The following is a 16,599-nucleotide window of genomic DNA, read 5'->3' as shown; positions in this document are numbered from 1 at the left end:
TAAATGGGGTGGAGGGCGGCAGGTTAGAGGCAAGCACCTTTGAGCTGCAGCTAGAACGCAAAATCAGTTAGAAAGCTTGCATCATTTAAAGAAAACACACATACACACACCCCTTTCCCCCTTCTCTCCAACTTCTACACTATTTCTTTCTGGACCAATAAATAAGTGAATAAACAGCTCAACTGATACTGCAGCAATCCTCTGGGTACCGTCCACAGGGCTCATAGAAGGGCTGTTGGCTCCCTGTATCTTCTTTTGAACCCTTATTCAACCAACAAGGGTACTCCCCCCCAGTCCCCCAAGTTTCTCACCTAGATCCAAATTGTACTGAAAGACTAATCTCAGTTGAAGTACAAAATGTGACTAAGTGTTCCCGTTTTTTAAGCAGTATTACATGTTCAGACCTTCTTAATAAGGGTGTTGCTATATACTAGAGGATTATACATCCCCTAGTATACACGTAYACTAGAGACACTGATGATGATCCCAATAGGCCAAAATTTGCCAGGTGAGCGCTAAGGTGAGGAACCCTGCTTACCTACAGCAGCACATGAAGCTGATCCATCTCTCAAAGGTAACCAGTACCTGCAGCTCTTGACACTGGAACCGATGGCAGGGGTGCTCGGCGCACCTGGAAGTGCCAAAGTTGGGCCACGGGTACACACATGCATTTCCRTGTTCATTCCACGGATCCCATATGGAAACCCTAAACCCCAGCACTCTCCCTTCTCCCCCCTCCCCCCTATTTTAAACACAGGGACCTTTCATTTATACTTTGTCAGGCAGAAAAACAAACAGGGAAAACCATGGTGCACGTTAACACTGTCCACAACTAACTGCATTTCTCTCTCATGCCTCTCCATGCTCCAGTGTCACAGAGACTCTAAACTTCAGGGGACGGAAGTCAAGAGCAATTGCTTGCTCCAAAGTCARTGCCACATCTCCTGATTTCAATGGCACAAGGATTTCCCCGATCGCCTTCAAACACTGGGTACTTTACTGGGCAAGAAAGTTCACAATCCTCATTCTAGCCTGTATGAGCTTCTGCATTACATATACAAAACTGTAATAATAATAAATATATATGTCTGATCTCAGGTTTATAAGGCAATTCCTGTGTCTAGGATGATTATTTCAATCTTATAGGCAGTCACACTAACAACACACCAGTAACTCAAGTAATTTTCTGAAAGAGCATACCAAACTGCAAGAGCCTGACAAACTGTATATATAATATGCATATACTCACACATAGACACACACACACATATATATATTTTTAAAGACTTTTATCTCAGTAGGTTAGTTTGCTCGAATGTTCTAGATTGCATTAYCTCCTTTAAAAGGAGCACCCTTGCCTTCCCAGTTTCACACAAATGCTGCATCTTCAAAAAACACAAAATAATTTATGCCATTTAAAGTTGCAGTTACACAGTTCAGCTAAATAATTAACCAATTCCACCATTCTACACAAAGGAAATAAGCAGCAGAGCTTAATATACCTTGAAAATTAAGAACATCAGTGGGTTGGTACACCAGTATTTTCAAGTTAGTAATATGTACAAGCAGTCATAAAAATGTTACACTTAAATAATATTTGCTTTATATATTTATAGGCTAAAAGGGAAGCTTTACAGATTTCATAACCAAGTGAGACTTTTTTATATACTTCCTATTAATTTATCAGCTATCAATATATAAAACAATTTCAAGATTTCTGTCTCCATTTCCCATTTAGAAATTATTCCACAAGAATAGTCTATGCACAGTCAGGAGTCCAGCATTTCATCCAAACAGCATTTAAGGCTTTTGAGAAGTAAACATTCGAATAGCAGCATAGTTGTCAATACATTYCAGAGAAATGCATTACAGACAAAAATCTTACTTACTTTGGAGGCCCACGGTTGCAGACAGTTGGCATAACATCGAACAAGAAAAGCCATTTCTCAGGCTAGGAAGAAAAGTTTCCTTTCTCAATTAAAAGCCACAGAAGAAAAACATTCAGTAAAACCCTTTCTGGATTCTCTTTAAAAATCATAAATCAAAGCAGTAAACGTACATGTATGCAACTTCTCAGGCTTGATTTTCACACTGAATTTGATTATAGCTTCTACTATATCTGATTAGTTTTCAGTGTTGCAGTGAGTTAGCAGCAGCAGCAATTCCTATAGAAATGTTCCAGTTTTAACAAGCACATAAATTCAAAGGTGAATGCTTCCTAGCTTTTCAAATATAAATATCCATAGATTCCCTCAGGCAAGAGGCATGTACTTGAAAAGTGCTGCTAAAATTGAATTAATTCTGAAATAGATCAGAATTACAGGTTAAAGCAATAAGACATTAAAAAGGTGAGATATGAATTCTTCCAATTCCTTTTTTCTCTTCACTAAAACGCAGTTAAGAATGGCTTATCTTCAGGTCCACTTTTCAGAAACTTCACATTCGTATTGCAGATCAAATTTTGCAAAGGTTCTTCAGCATCTTAGGCAATTCAGGAATCCCACACCCAGGATATTAAAGTTTCTTCTTTATACTCTTGTCCATCACAGCTGCAAAAATTGAATTATTGTCCACACTGTAGCTGCAGGATATATGCTCTAACAGGTTTGCACTAYGGAATGTATTAAAAGCCTCTGCAATACAAACCCTTTTCTCTTTTGCCCCCCTCCTCTTTTTATGCAGTTTACAACTCTGCAGTGTTGCTTAGTATTCTAATGCATCAGTCAGATACCATGGTTAATCCACGCCTAGCTTTTCCAAYTAAAACATTTCTGTAATGCACAACAAAACAGCACGTCCATGGCTACAGCAAGACTGACTGCTGGAGTCCTAATTCCTACTATCTTTGCTTGCTTCTCAGCAGCTCCCTCAGGAGAAGCTCCCATCGATTGGATGCTCCGCAGCAAGATGAAATATCTAATAAGGAGGAAAGAGAGTGGGAGGGGAACTGAGCTAAAAGGATGACATCACCTGTATAGAAAGCCTTTAGAAACTGCATTAGATCAATTGGCTACTGTATCTGCAGATGCAGCCAACAGAGCATCTTTATTGACCTAATATAAACACACATATCAGTACAACAACTGCTTAGCAAAACACCYCTCTTCTGCATTATATTTTGTATCATTTTATGATGCATATAATGATAATATAATGCTCTGAATATTTTTCTTTTCTGAATCATTCTTTTAAAAATGAAGCTCATATGTCTATTAACATTTTTAACAGTATTTAGGCAGGTCATTTCTCATCTTTCTACTCAAATTTAGAAGAAAGGAAAGGTAAAATATGCATCTGCAAACACTCACATGCTTGCATACAAATACATCAATTATCAAGTCACAATAAAATAATTTCTGCTTTTACATGTGTATGTGATACAAGAATCTCAACATTTCTATCTCACCCTATGCACTCATGAAGACACTTCTGCCTAGAATAAATTTCTTRTTGAAAAGTGATGTTTCAGAACCCCTAAAACTAATGAGAATGATAAGCATTTTGAAAGTTGTATTATATTTTTCCAATCAAAACCGATTCTGTTAATAACCAAAATTGCCAGTAGTCGTCTTAGTACACTAATTTCTTTCTGCAACTAAAAAAATGAAATATTTGTCAGCAGCTTAGTGTCTTGGATGGCAGCCCAGGCTGCTAGAGAGCTACTCTGAGGAAGCACCTATGAGAACCCACACCTTGGAGCTGGGACTGCTGGGATGCTTTCCATTCCTAGAAGGCAATCAACTCCTGCTAAGGTGCAAGGAAACGCGAAGAAAACGGAAAGGGAGAACAGGAGAGGGAGCAGAACCATGCCCGCCCTGCTAAAGCTGTTATTTCACTTCTTCAGCAAGAAGGGGCATTCACTGTTTCCACTCTGCTCTCTTTGGGAAGAATTTTCATTTCTATGTCTCATTGTTCCCAGTGTTCACCAGACTTGAGGTTAGTTCTCCTAAACTGAACTACAACTTGAAGGTCATGCCTTCTGCAGAGAAGAGCTTCAGAGAGGAGCCTGGTGGCAGCAAGGGCCAAAATCCCTTGCTTGTCATCATCGTTCCTGAAAGCTGAACTGGGCTTTGAGGGATCCACAGAAAGCTCCTTTTCCATCTACTGTGCCAGTGGCACACGGAARAAGAGTCTTACATTTTGAAAGCCAAGTTAATCTTTGGTAGTCATCTAGAAGTAATGTTTTTCCACATAGTATAATCCAAGGTCTGACTAGAGTMTGACCTTAAGAAAAGATTCATGCATCACCTTCCAACACTGTCTTAGAAGTCAGCATAGATGTATGAATTTACTTAACCGCTGCATGACAATGAAAATAATGGATGCAACCAGGCTTCATAAAATTGTTATTAATTCATATTTAAGCATAAGAGGAAAAACTAAATTTCTTTCCTCCACTTACAACACAAGGTAAACCCAAAGTCTATTCCGATTTTAAAATCAGAATTTTAAATAATTACTTCAGTTTTTAAAAATATAGTATGGTCAAACTACATAAATGCCATTTTCATTTACTATTCTTTCAGTGTTACACAATACAATAGGCTGAATCTCAGCTTCACCTTACATGCAACTGCCTTACATCTTTCCAGATAACTCACAAAATTTTACTCAGAAGCATTTTAAATATCAAATACAGCCAAATAGATAAATCTTCAGCAGTAACTAGTGTCCAGCTACTTTTAAGGTGCCATTACCTGTTTTATTAAAGTTACCACAATTTAAATAAAAACAAAACAAAAAAAAAAAAATCAGCTAAAGGAAACCTCTCCCCCCGCCTGCACGCACACTGATAGCACACCAATTCTATCCGTCAGCTAAACCGGGCAGATATTCATCTCCCAACTGCATTTTAAAGCCGCTGCATTGTGCATGAAATCCAATCCGCTGAAGGTTTTGGCGTGGGTGCCATATTTTACAACTACTGTAAACACCAGCTCAATAATGGGAACAAAATTCTATTTCCTTCTAGTTTTGCCTTTAAGTGCGGATGACATCATCGCTTTCGCTCGCCGCCAATGGGGCCGCGGCGGCCGCGCTTCCCGGGGGGCCGGGGCGAGCGCTGGCCCGGCCCGGCCCGGCTCAGCTCGGCTCGGCACCCACCGCGCGCGGGCCCGCCAGCATCCCGCCGCGCCGCCCAGGCAAACCTGGCCCGGCTCCGCCGCKGCTCCGCCGGCACCGCCGCCCCACTTCGGGGTCTCGGGCGCAGGTTGTGTCCCGCCGGCTCCCCCCAGCACAGYGCGGAAAGTTTTCATAAATAATTGCTTGAAGGAGTAAACGTCAGATCTCAAAACTAAAGCAACCCGCAGATGAAAAAAATCTGATATAAAAACAGTTCCATGAGGATCGCAATCAAAATAACTGCGGTCCCAGGCAGAAACACTGAACTGCTATTCTCATTTTAAGCTGGATTTTGTTTTCACAGAATCTTGGAGGGGGGAAAAAAATACGCACACCTTTGGTCTACAGTCTGAAAAAATATTATCTTTGTTTCTTAATACCGCTTTCTTTCTATGCCTGAAGTACCACTCCTGATGTTTCTATGCATCATCTTCTCTTTATCCTCCCATAACACTACCAGAAGCCTCCTGAATCCACATGTCCTAATTGTCTAAGGACTAACACACTGAAAATTGGATTTTTTTTTTTTTTAAGAGGAGGACTGTAAGGCCTTTTCATAATTTAAATGTATGTTCAGTTAAACAGCCTTAGAGACTTCTCTAAATTAAAGAGCCACAAACTGAAGTTCTGCAGAATCGTAAATCATTGACTGCCAGCAGAAGACACCTGATCAGACAGCACTACTTTTTTCCTGATCAATAAAAAAAATAAAATAATAATTAAACAAAAAGAAAGCCCGTTGTGCAAATACTGCAGTGAAGACGAGCAGCGGATCGAGAAGCGAGCTCGCAGCGACTGCGAAGGCACAGAGCTGCCCTCCGCCAGCAGCAAGCCGGGGCCGGCTGCGGGACTTGCTGGCTTTTCCCATCCCCTTTTGTCCGCGGACCAAGATGACTGCCGGTGCGCCTGGGCTCCCGTGCAAGCGCGAGGACGCTGCCACGGCGCCCAGCTCCAAGCAGGTACCTTCTCCGTGTGCCCCCTCCTTTTTTTTAAGGGCAGTAGCTAATGCAGCACTGTGACTCTAAGCACAGGGTGGGGGCTGGGGAGCGAGAGCAGCTGCCTGGAAAGCAAGCTGTCATTTCACACACACTGAAGCAAAAACGTTTCAGGTTAAAATAATTYATTTTGATCCCATTTTGCAAGTGGGAATTTCCCAATACAACACCCTAATACAGAAATATTTCAGCATCAACAGTACCTGCATTARGCAATTACTTGAATATATTTGCGTATTTTCAGCCTTTTTCTAAAGGRAGGTAACGACAGCCGTGGAGTGCTGCATGCAGTGCCAGCTGCAACGCGAGCTGGATGCATCCCCCCGCTACCCTGGCAAAGCTTCCTTGATTTAGTACCACTGGCACGCTTGTCGGATTTTTCCCTGCCATTTAACTTAAGCATTACTGTACTTCTGCGGCAAGGTTACCCCTCATTAGGGCTTCTCAGGAATTCCTGGTTTTTAAAGAAAAAGGAAAAGAAAAAAAGAAAGAAGAACCCTCTCCACCCTGTTCCYGACCCTTTTAAACAAATGAAGGGAATGGAAGCAGCACTGTAAGGTGCCCTCGATTCCTCTTTTAGGGTGACATTAGGGAGTGCCATTGCTTACTTGCGTACAGCACTTTCCACAGTAGCACTTACTAACAGGCTGTAGAAAAATCCAACTGAAAGATCTGCAGGATTCATAAGGAGTATGAAAATATGATGCATCCTCAGGGAAGGAGGGAGGGAGCCGGGGAGGGAGCCGGCGAGGCAGGCGGAGGGAGGCAGCCTGTCATCATAACTAAAGTGATGTAAGCTTCTAAATTTAGCAGCAGCAATACAGAAGGAACAATAAAAAGGCACCGTGGATTCAATTTCCCCCTTGCTCTAGCACTGCCCTAACCACCCTTTTTCAGCTGTTGTGTTAAGCATGGAAAGGTCACCTCCTATTTGCAGCATTTCAGATTTATGTATTTTATAATACTTACTTACACATGCTTGTGAATTACGGCCCTCCTGCAGCCCCCCGGCGTGCACACATGCTCCCTCCGCACAGCCCAGCGGCGGCATGATCAGCATAACAAACACCAGCAATGCCGGCGCCGGGGGAAGCCCCTCGGCTACGGGGTCAAATAAAAAGTTCACTTATGCAGTTTGARCAGAGATGATTCAGCTCACACTCCTCCCTTCCTTCCCGACACCTCGCTTCGGTGGGGTGGGGAAGTTCGAGAAGACACACAACCAAAAAATCCCCCCCCCGGTGAGAAGTGGAGGCATGGGCAGACACCAGGCCAAACCCAGAGAGCAGGAGGGCTGGTTTGTGCAACTGAATCCCCCCAGACGCTGAAAACTCACAGATCCCACACGAGAATCTCAAACACATTCACAGTTTTGCTCACCTAAAACATTACCTTGATGTAGTCTCGGAGCTGAAGCCACAGCCCAAACCTAATACAGGTCCGAACAGAATTTCCTGAGCTCCCGTCTACCTGGTAGAGTAGCTACAGTTTCAGAACTGGAAACAGCAAAAACCGCCATTGTATAGAGTCACTTATTTTTAAGCTTGAGAGCAAATATAAAATACCACTTTTTCTGCCCCATTTATAAAAWCTGTCTTAAGATAAAATGAGCAGATTCAGAGTATTTTAGAACATAAGGTACYAGCACATCCCTTGGAAGAAAAAGCCTCCTGACTAAATGACCTTGAGAGCAATACATTAACTCCACAGATGAGGTTAAAATCATTAAAATGCCACTTCAAATATTTTCTCTATCATTTTTCTTAAGGATTAATACCACACTGAAAGCCTGAAAGCAGAAGAGGGGGGTAGGGATTTGATTGCTTCTACCACTATCGGCAACATTTCGAAATTTCTAAGCATGGGTGATTTTGAACAGTCAACTTTCATTATTAATAGACAGGTTATCCAYGCTGAAGATTATTTGCAAGTATGTGAAGATTATATATATGTGAGTACTATATATGTGAGCATTACCTCAGGCATGAGATCTCATGGACATGTTTTTTCCAGGAACAGATCAACAGATCCATGTCTGGAAGCAACACCCCCCTCCCGGTTTTTCCTTTTTTTTTTTTTCTTTCTTTCTTTTTTTTTTTCCCTATTAGAATCTAAATCAGTAGACTTGTTTGGGCTCAAGCTTGCCTCATGCACAAGAATTTGAGCTGTCTCTAGCTTCATGTTGGGATCAGCCAGGCCTACTATCTTGCGTGGTAAAAACAGTAGAAAAAAGGGTGGAAGAGGGAGAAGCACTGACAAGAGTGTCCCCAAGACCAGGAGGGGAGAAGAGAGAGCACGCTGCACAGCTGTGCTATATTCCCTGACCTTCAACAGCTGGACTAGCTGGGCAACCACAGCACAAAGCATGGATCAGTCTGGAGTCCAGCCTTCCCTCCCCAAAGCTGCAAGGTAGCATAGCACAGCCCCCAAAATAGGGCTTACTGCCTCTGATCACCGATTTCAGCACAGCAGCTCCCAAGYTTGCCCATCAGCTGCTGTGATCCAGCCCCTATTGCCTTCAAAATRGAAAGATTGGTGCACTCGCAGAAATCGCTCTGGCATAGTTCAGTTTCCCTCCCTCTGTTGAAAACTGAAAACAACCAACAAGTTATTCATACCAAATCTAAAAAACTGATCAAAACAGATAAAGCAAGAGTGGTTAGACAATTAGCTATGCTTCAAATTGATAAACCTTTGCAGGTATTTCATCACAACCGTTAACAAAACTTTAAAAAGAAATAAATGAAAATTGTAACAGCAATCCATAGTTTGAGGCTACAGTGCCTCAAACAAAACTTACATCAAACCCAACAAAAAAACCCAAAGCTTTAATAAAATAATTAGCAATAAGCAACTCTGACTTGAAAGAAAACAAGTAAGTATCAACAAGGAATTAAGCTACACCGATTGTCCCGTTTACTGACAGAGTTCCTTTAATCAAATATTTCAACTATTTCATCTATCAACTATTTCCCCATTAACAGAGTTTCTCCATATCAAATAAAATTAGGTTTGCTATTAAAATTCATTGGAAACAGTGATCAGTTCTATGCCAAAAACCAAAAGATATTCTTCTAGCTATTCACCATACAGGTAGTGGTTTTCATGCCAAGTTTAAGCAAAGCAGGGCATCCAAATGCTTGCGTAGAGACTGACCTACTTTCTGAAAGGTGATTTTAACTGAAAATTGAACAGAATAACTTGAGACTCAAGTTTGGTCCAGAAGGTCTCAGAAGAGCATTACTGGGTTAAATTTTAATATAATATTTTCATATTCTAAGTTGTAAAAGAAACATTCTTATTTAACGTTGAAGACAACAATATCASAGTCCTTTAACACAGCCCTTCAACGTCAGGTAATGCTCAGCTCAACAACCCGAATTTCCAGTTCATTAGGTCAAAATACAAAATAATTTCTCACATGGTAACTTCCCGTTAAGGTATGCTAAGCCTGCACATAAGTGTAAAATTGAGCTGGCTATAAATGAGATTATTATTAGGCTGGTGTAGTTCAACATAATTTATTGAACAGAAACAGCCCAGGCTGAAGATACGAAACCAAAACCAGATCCATATTCCCTCACCGCATACAGGCTATCAGCTTGATGGCTGCTACCCCATCACAGTCCTCTACAAAAGCCACTCAGATGCCATTTAAAAAATACAAAAAAAGTAATGAGAAGGATCTGAAAAAAATGACAACAAATACATGAAAGGTTTAAAGTCCCATAAAAGGCTGACAACACATTTATCAGGTGTAGAGCACTGCTTTTTACCACTTACAACCAGAATGACATAATGCCGCGACGATCAGTGGGGACAACACTCACACCCACACAGTGTCAGTATATTCTGCCTAAGAGGCTGCTTATAAAGAATTAATGATTTTGGAACTGCCACCCAACCCCTCAGGGGCCATCAAAACAAAGATTAACTTTCTKGATATGCTACATAAAATATTTTCTCAGGGATTTTTCCAAGGAAGTTAGTTAATTCCTACGACGGTGTAAATTTATCTATTTGGTGGAAGGCGGAGGGAGAAATAGATAACTAATTATTGTGCGGACAGCGCATTAGTAACGACATGAGTTTATTTCTTAGGCACTTTAATTTACAAGGCCACGTAGCGTCTTTGAACGGTGACTCGGGCACCAGCGGCCGCGGAGCAGGACGAGTTCCCGGGGCCGAGCCCACTCCGGGCAAGGCGCGGGCAGCTCGCTAGTCCCGCCGCGAGCACCCGAGCGSGAAGCTCTCCCGGAGGACTCGGCGCTCAGGGAATTTCCAAGCAGTTCCCGACTTCCTGGTGAAAGCGCTCGGCTGTGAGAACGCTAGCGTGCTCCGAACACGGGGCGGAAATCGGTGCAAAAACGCCCACCGCTTCCGCTCGCGTTACCGTTCAGGCAACTCTSCCGCGAGCGGCGGCGGGGAGCACCGCTCAGGAGCGCAGGACCGCCCGCGAGGGGAYGCGGGGTCCCGGCCGACCCGCTGCTTCCCCGCGCCCCGCGCCGCTGCCAGCGCTTAGCCGGTACAAACAGAAAGGAGGAAAAGCTGCTCTCCCTTAAAGCAGGTGGCAGGATGCACGTCCACGTGGCAAAAATTAGCTTTTTCTTCAGCTACATAAAAGGTTATTTTATACATACACTGCGGAGGAAGGGCCGAGGTGAGAGCGGTAAAGCTCGCCCTCTTAGCAATTTTGGAACGTAGCTCCTTTTACTAAAAGCAACCTAATATATTTTTCAAGAACTGAAGTTACTAATCTGGCAAACCATAAAGACCATCAATCTGTCCTGCAGGAGAACGACACCTCAAACACGGCATGTCGCAAACTGTGCCATCTTTTACCGCCACGTGCTTTCTCATAAGTGAAAAGGGGAAAAAAAGAAAAAAAAAGAAAGAAAAAAGGAATGGTTATACAAAACTGTCAGCAACCTGACCAAATCTCAGTAAATACAGGTGCTTACTTAAAATAAACCCTCTGTAGTTTCAGGTTCATTTGTGCACCATTCTTAAATGCTGCTGAACAGCTGCACAATTCACCTCAAAGCTGAGGAGATTTCTGTAATTCAATTTATATATAGTCTGCTTGTCAWGTCTGTAAAGTCTTGAGGGGAAACTCCTGAACAGAAGTTTTTAGTAACTACTGCCACTTTCATTATGGATGTCAGGGCTACAAATTGTGTATGCTGTTACTTTTTAAAAAACAATTCAAATCTGAGGTTACAGATTTTAGAACTGCAACATACATTTTTAGTGCATGTTTTCCTGATTGCTTACATATTATACATACCACACAAGTCTCATCAAAATTACTACCCTTTGGGAACTGAAGACACTCACTCACTGGTTTGGGAAGCACCGGTCAGCTACAGAAACTACCAGGAAGAACTGTAATGTACTGCTCGCACTGAATATTGGAGTTTTTGCTAGCGACCACCRGAACGGGTGACAGACGCTCTCTTGGGAAGCCTTCGACAGCAGCGTGGCTGACAAAGGCAGCACACGCCATCGATGCCAACAAAACGCGAGCAGACGTGCTTTCGGTGGTTTACCCCGGCTTGCAGAGGCAAACAAAAGCACGTCGAAGAAGCCACCTCAGCACACTCGTCGCGAGCGCTAGACACGAGCCCGGTTTCTCGCGCTCGATGCCATTTTAGGCCCGTGGAGTTTGCCTCTCTGCTCAGCCCGTGAGCTGGCGTGGAGCCAGCAGCGGTCTCCTCTCGCGTTCGACCCCATCAGCTAAGAGAATTGCTCAGGTGACACGACGCTCGCCCATCCTCTTCCCCTGTGCCCACGGACAACTGTGCCAGTTTGACAGCAATCCTAGTTTTCAGGAAGCTCAGAGGTTCCGGCTGCTGGTTCCCCTCTTTTTCTTGGCATTTCTGCCAAACGCCCTGTAACCACACGTACAGGGCAGTCGCTCCCCTCCGAGCGCCAGCACAGCGTGCAGCGCTGCAGGCTTTATTTAGACGTAGGGCTCAACCACCGGAAGCAGTCTGCTCCTTCCAGATCACGAAAAGAGGAGCAACCTGCAAAACGGCAGAGTACGGCGCCACCGCGCACAGGTGAGGGCGGGCACAGGCTTTGGCAGAAGCTCTCCCCAGACAACCCGGCGAGGAAGGAACACGTACGCTCCGCTGTTCATCAGGATATACAGGCTGCAAACGGGAGACGAGCTGCGGCACGGAGCTGAAGGCAGAACAGACAAACAGGCTGGACTGTTTTTACAACAGGGGAATTTTAAAGGCAGAATCAGAAAAAAAAGGAACTTGAAATTATTTCTCTGCATCATACATCATCTCTAAGGAAGCTATAAACAACAAAGTTTTGGTATCCTTAAGTAAACAGCAAGGCTCACAGACTTCAACCGCACTCAAATTTCATTCTGATTCCTCACATAAAGCTAAGATTCTGTCAAATTCTTTAAGTGTCAAAAAGAGGAACTGAGAGTATAAAARCACATTAAAGATGCAAGCAGAATAGCCATCCAGCTCTAAAAGAGCTTAAGAATAAGCGATCTAGCCCCTCACAGATTAGCCAYATCACTCATTAAAACTAACCAATATTCCCAATAAACAGATGCTAGCAAACGCGGCATCAAAGTTCAAGAAAATTTGTCTGGAGGCATGCTGTAAATCAGTTTTACTTGTTTTAGATCAGTAAAGGTATCATCTCTGCAAATTTACCTGGTAGTTAAAAATAGATTCTAATTCTTTCCTGTTTAAATGCTATAAAACACTATGGGTGTTCTATAATCTAATGGGTCTGATCCAGCATATTAAAATGTGCCTTAGCTCCTTTCAATTGTGAGATATCCTATACTAACTCCAGCCTCCAACAGGATTACATTAAGTAATGATCAAAGAACAAGAAACTTGCCACTCAAGCAATCTTCAATGACAGACTCCTCTGAAGATAAATGTTTCTACAAGGCTCCTGGAAATTTTTTGCATGATGCAAGTATTAAGAAACTGCCCTCAAAACTTAATTTTTTAATAAATCTCTTAAACCTCATCATCCCCTTACAAGAGTTTAAAAAAAGGTAACTTTGCATCTCTGAGGAAGTGAATTACTACTAAAGTTTGAGGCGGGGGGGACAACTCTGTTCTACAATTAAAAAAAAAWTCAGAGAAGGAAAAACAAGAACTTATGTATATAATAAATCAGAAAAATCTTACTAAAAGAAGTTAAGAGATCTGAGCTCACAAGCTTGACTGTCATATCAGAATTTACATCAGACTTAMACTTCATTTGTTTTTGCTTATTGCAAGACAGGTAAGTATGAAACTTGCTAGCTCAGGTTTTTATTTTTTAATTGTGAAGATAAAATACCTGCACTGCTAACRTGTTCAATACTTGATCCAAGAATGACACAGCAGTATAACTTTTATAAAGCACCAAAGTTACCATTAAATAAATATTTTTTCCATAAAGGTGTTGATGTAAGAAAATAGCCACCTGTTTCTAGACTGGCTTTGGTGCTGTTAAGTACCTGTTGAAAGTTCACAACAGGTAGTGTAATGAGGCTGTAAATCAAACTACAGTTTGGAGCATAGCTGAATGATCACACCACACTCACTTCCTTCTTTGGCTTTTTTTTTTTTAAGCCCCCACAGTTGCATTGTTTATTGGCTTGAACACAAATCTAAAACAGAAATGACTAAATATTCATCTCAGTTTGATGATGACCTGCTGCATGATTCCAGTTCCTGCCTGGATTCTTACCTACATCAGCAAGAGTTCGGTGGAAGAGCAATATTGCCAATCTTGCCTCAAAGCAAAGCACAAGCAAGCAAGCTCTTGAAAGCAAGAGCAAGGACAATGAACACCACGAGCACAAGTCTTTCTAATGCAGTAAGATTGAGCAAGAGCTTTCACCAAGTGTTGGAGCCTCATGTTTCCTGCAGTCAGGGCCCTCCATAGTGTGCATGAAGATGCAGATATTATCAAGTGACAAAATGGAAGAGGCAACACAAGCCTGAAATGCACGGGGGATACAGAGACACCATATAACCACTGCAGATGCTCCAAACTGCCTCCGTGTGACCTAGCATGTCAGAGGCATCCCCCATCACTCACTTGATCGGCAGCTGTTTTATCTTTTGTATTAAAATTAAATTTTAAAAATCTGAACTTTTTTTCACTAAACATACATGTACTCCCAGGACTCTGCTGGGCTCGCTATGCTGTAGAAGGAGAAAACCCACTGCCTGTAGAAGCSTGACCCTCGCGGCTGTACAGGGAACTTTCCAAGGGCCAGCCAGCCCTCAGAGTCTTCACTGGCCTATGGGAGCAAGTCTACCATACTTCRCACACGCACTGCGAGAACAAATGCGTGTCATTATCCACTTTGAAGACAAACAGTAACATAAACCTGTTCAGTTTGAGTGAGGGGGAAAGAAAGGAATAACATTGTGAGCATACGGTCACTGTGTTTTTCTGCAGGAAAAATACTTATACTATAGGAAACCAATATTCTTACGAAAACACAAAAGATAGCACAAGAATTTAAACAGTAACTCCTTCACCAACAAGGAAACCAAACAGATGGTGCACTTTTACTTTTAACRTTACTGAGTTAGCCTTCATTTGGGGTGGGGAATACCAACAGTAATTTCAGTGCCAGTTATTCTAAAGATAAACTAAGTATTAAGGCTCTTTTCCTAAATGATAGGCATAAGGGAAAGAAAGAGCTTCAAATATTGTAATAACTATTTTAAAATATTATCTGATGTATCAATACACAACTGTTCCCTTAAATTCCCCTTAAAAGGGGGGAAAAGAAAGCCTCTGATCAATCATGYGCAGAAGAATTCTAAGCAGGGATGAAGGAACATTGTGTTTGATACCCACAAGACTTCAGTTTTCCTCAGAAAGCAGAGAACTACCTGCGCCAGAGAGATTGTGCATTAAAAACTCGGATAACRTTTGCGGTGAACTCTATAGCATCATACCACTGGCACCCGAAGGACTCATTTACGGACCAGCTGTACTGCAGTGACCCACTCCGAGCAAAAAGGCCTCACAAAAGGTCTATCAAGCCACATTCAGCATCTGTCAGCAGCTTTAGCAACAGGCCAGAGAGCAAAATACATCACTGCATTTATTCATGAGCATTATACCAGGGAGGAAATCTGCTGGTGAGTTTGTAAACAGTTTTCCCACTCTGCCAGAAACATTACTGCAAGAATGCGTCAAATAAAAGCTTCATTCAGAGTCCCTCTTCCTTATCCTGCCCATGCTCAATGGGTTGAAATCCAGGGCTACATTATAAAGCCTGAGTTTTTCAAAACCACTGGGAACCAGTGATCACAGATAAGCAGGCTAACATAGGTAAGAGTTAAACCTAGACACAGCAAGCAAACCAAGCCTCTGACAAATTCATTATTTTACCAGATTACGATGGAATATGGGAAAAAAAATACATGCACCCTTCTTGTTTGTTCATCAAATATGCAGCTGGTTATCTTGTTTTGATTTCTTAGTCATCTGTGGAGTTACAAATTACTTTTCACTACACAAAGTACTGCGAGTATGACACTTTACAATTAGGAGCTTACAGTCTTAAAAAAAATGGTATTGCAATTCAGACAACTGAGAGCCAAACAGCTTGTAGATTTTTGTATCAGAAATGTCGTTGTTTACTCCTTGCCACATCTAGGAAAACATCTAGCATTGTTAATAGGACATTGTTTTTATACATTCCTGATATAAAAACAGATTTAGGAACATGGTGGTGATTTATGAAGTTCATACCACTTTCCATCAAATACTGATCAAATTATCTATACACTTATAAACTGCAGTAAAGTCAGATTCACAATAAGAAACTGTAAGTGCAGAAATAGGCACACACTCCCTGTGGCAGTTAACATGTAGGAAAAAATTAACATGAAGAAAAACCCTAACAAGGACATAACATGTTGACTAATCACAATTGGCAAGTGTACCCCACTGACACCTTGCATCACTAACTGACAATTTCTGAAATCATTTAGAAGTCATGTAACATGCTAGTTCTCAGAATGAAGTTTCCCACAGACAAGACACACAGCTAACACCAGCCTCAGCTGTCCCTGAGACCTTCTTCCCCTATCMAATAGCCCAAAGACCTGAAGGCTACGAATTACTGAGCATTTATTCAAAGCTACTGAAAYACCAAGGTGGGAGTGGAGAAGAGATAAGAAATTTTGTCATACAAGGATTGAATTTAATTCCCAATGAAGCCTTCTGCATGACTGCCCAAAGCTTGAGGATACAATATCTCATTTCTACAGTAACTAATTCAGATTACACACTAATGATAAAACCAACACATGTGACAGTTCTTGAAATGAGATGGCAGAGGATGCTGAACTTTGAGAAGCATATTCATGTCATGTTACAGCAGGGAGAGCCTTTCTGCTTGAAGACAAATGCCAATAACCTCTGCTGCCAGAAACGCTAATGCTCTGGGGAGTCTAAAATCACCTCCTGCATGCCAACA

The 16,599-nt window shown here is 42.1% G+C and overlaps 1 protein-coding gene across 1 annotated transcript in view; it reads right to left on the bottom strand.

The window, feature by feature from the left end:
• RAPGEF6 (Rap guanine nucleotide exchange factor 6) overlaps window positions 1-16,599 on the bottom strand; it is a 101,863-nt gene that overhangs the window by 64,316 nt on the left and 20,948 nt on the right. The gene's annotated exons all lie outside the window — the stretch shown is intronic.

Source organism: Rhea americana, unplaced genomic scaffold (genome assembly GCF_003343005.1).
Source record: "Rhea americana isolate MKP2758 unplaced genomic scaffold, rheAme1 scaffold_37, whole genome shotgun sequence".
In the NCBI taxonomy this organism is placed as follows: Eukaryota; Metazoa; Chordata; class Aves; order Rheiformes; family Rheidae; genus Rhea; species Rhea americana.
Note: the sequence above shows the minus strand (reverse complement) of the source record. Positions and strands in the feature narration are given on the sequence as shown.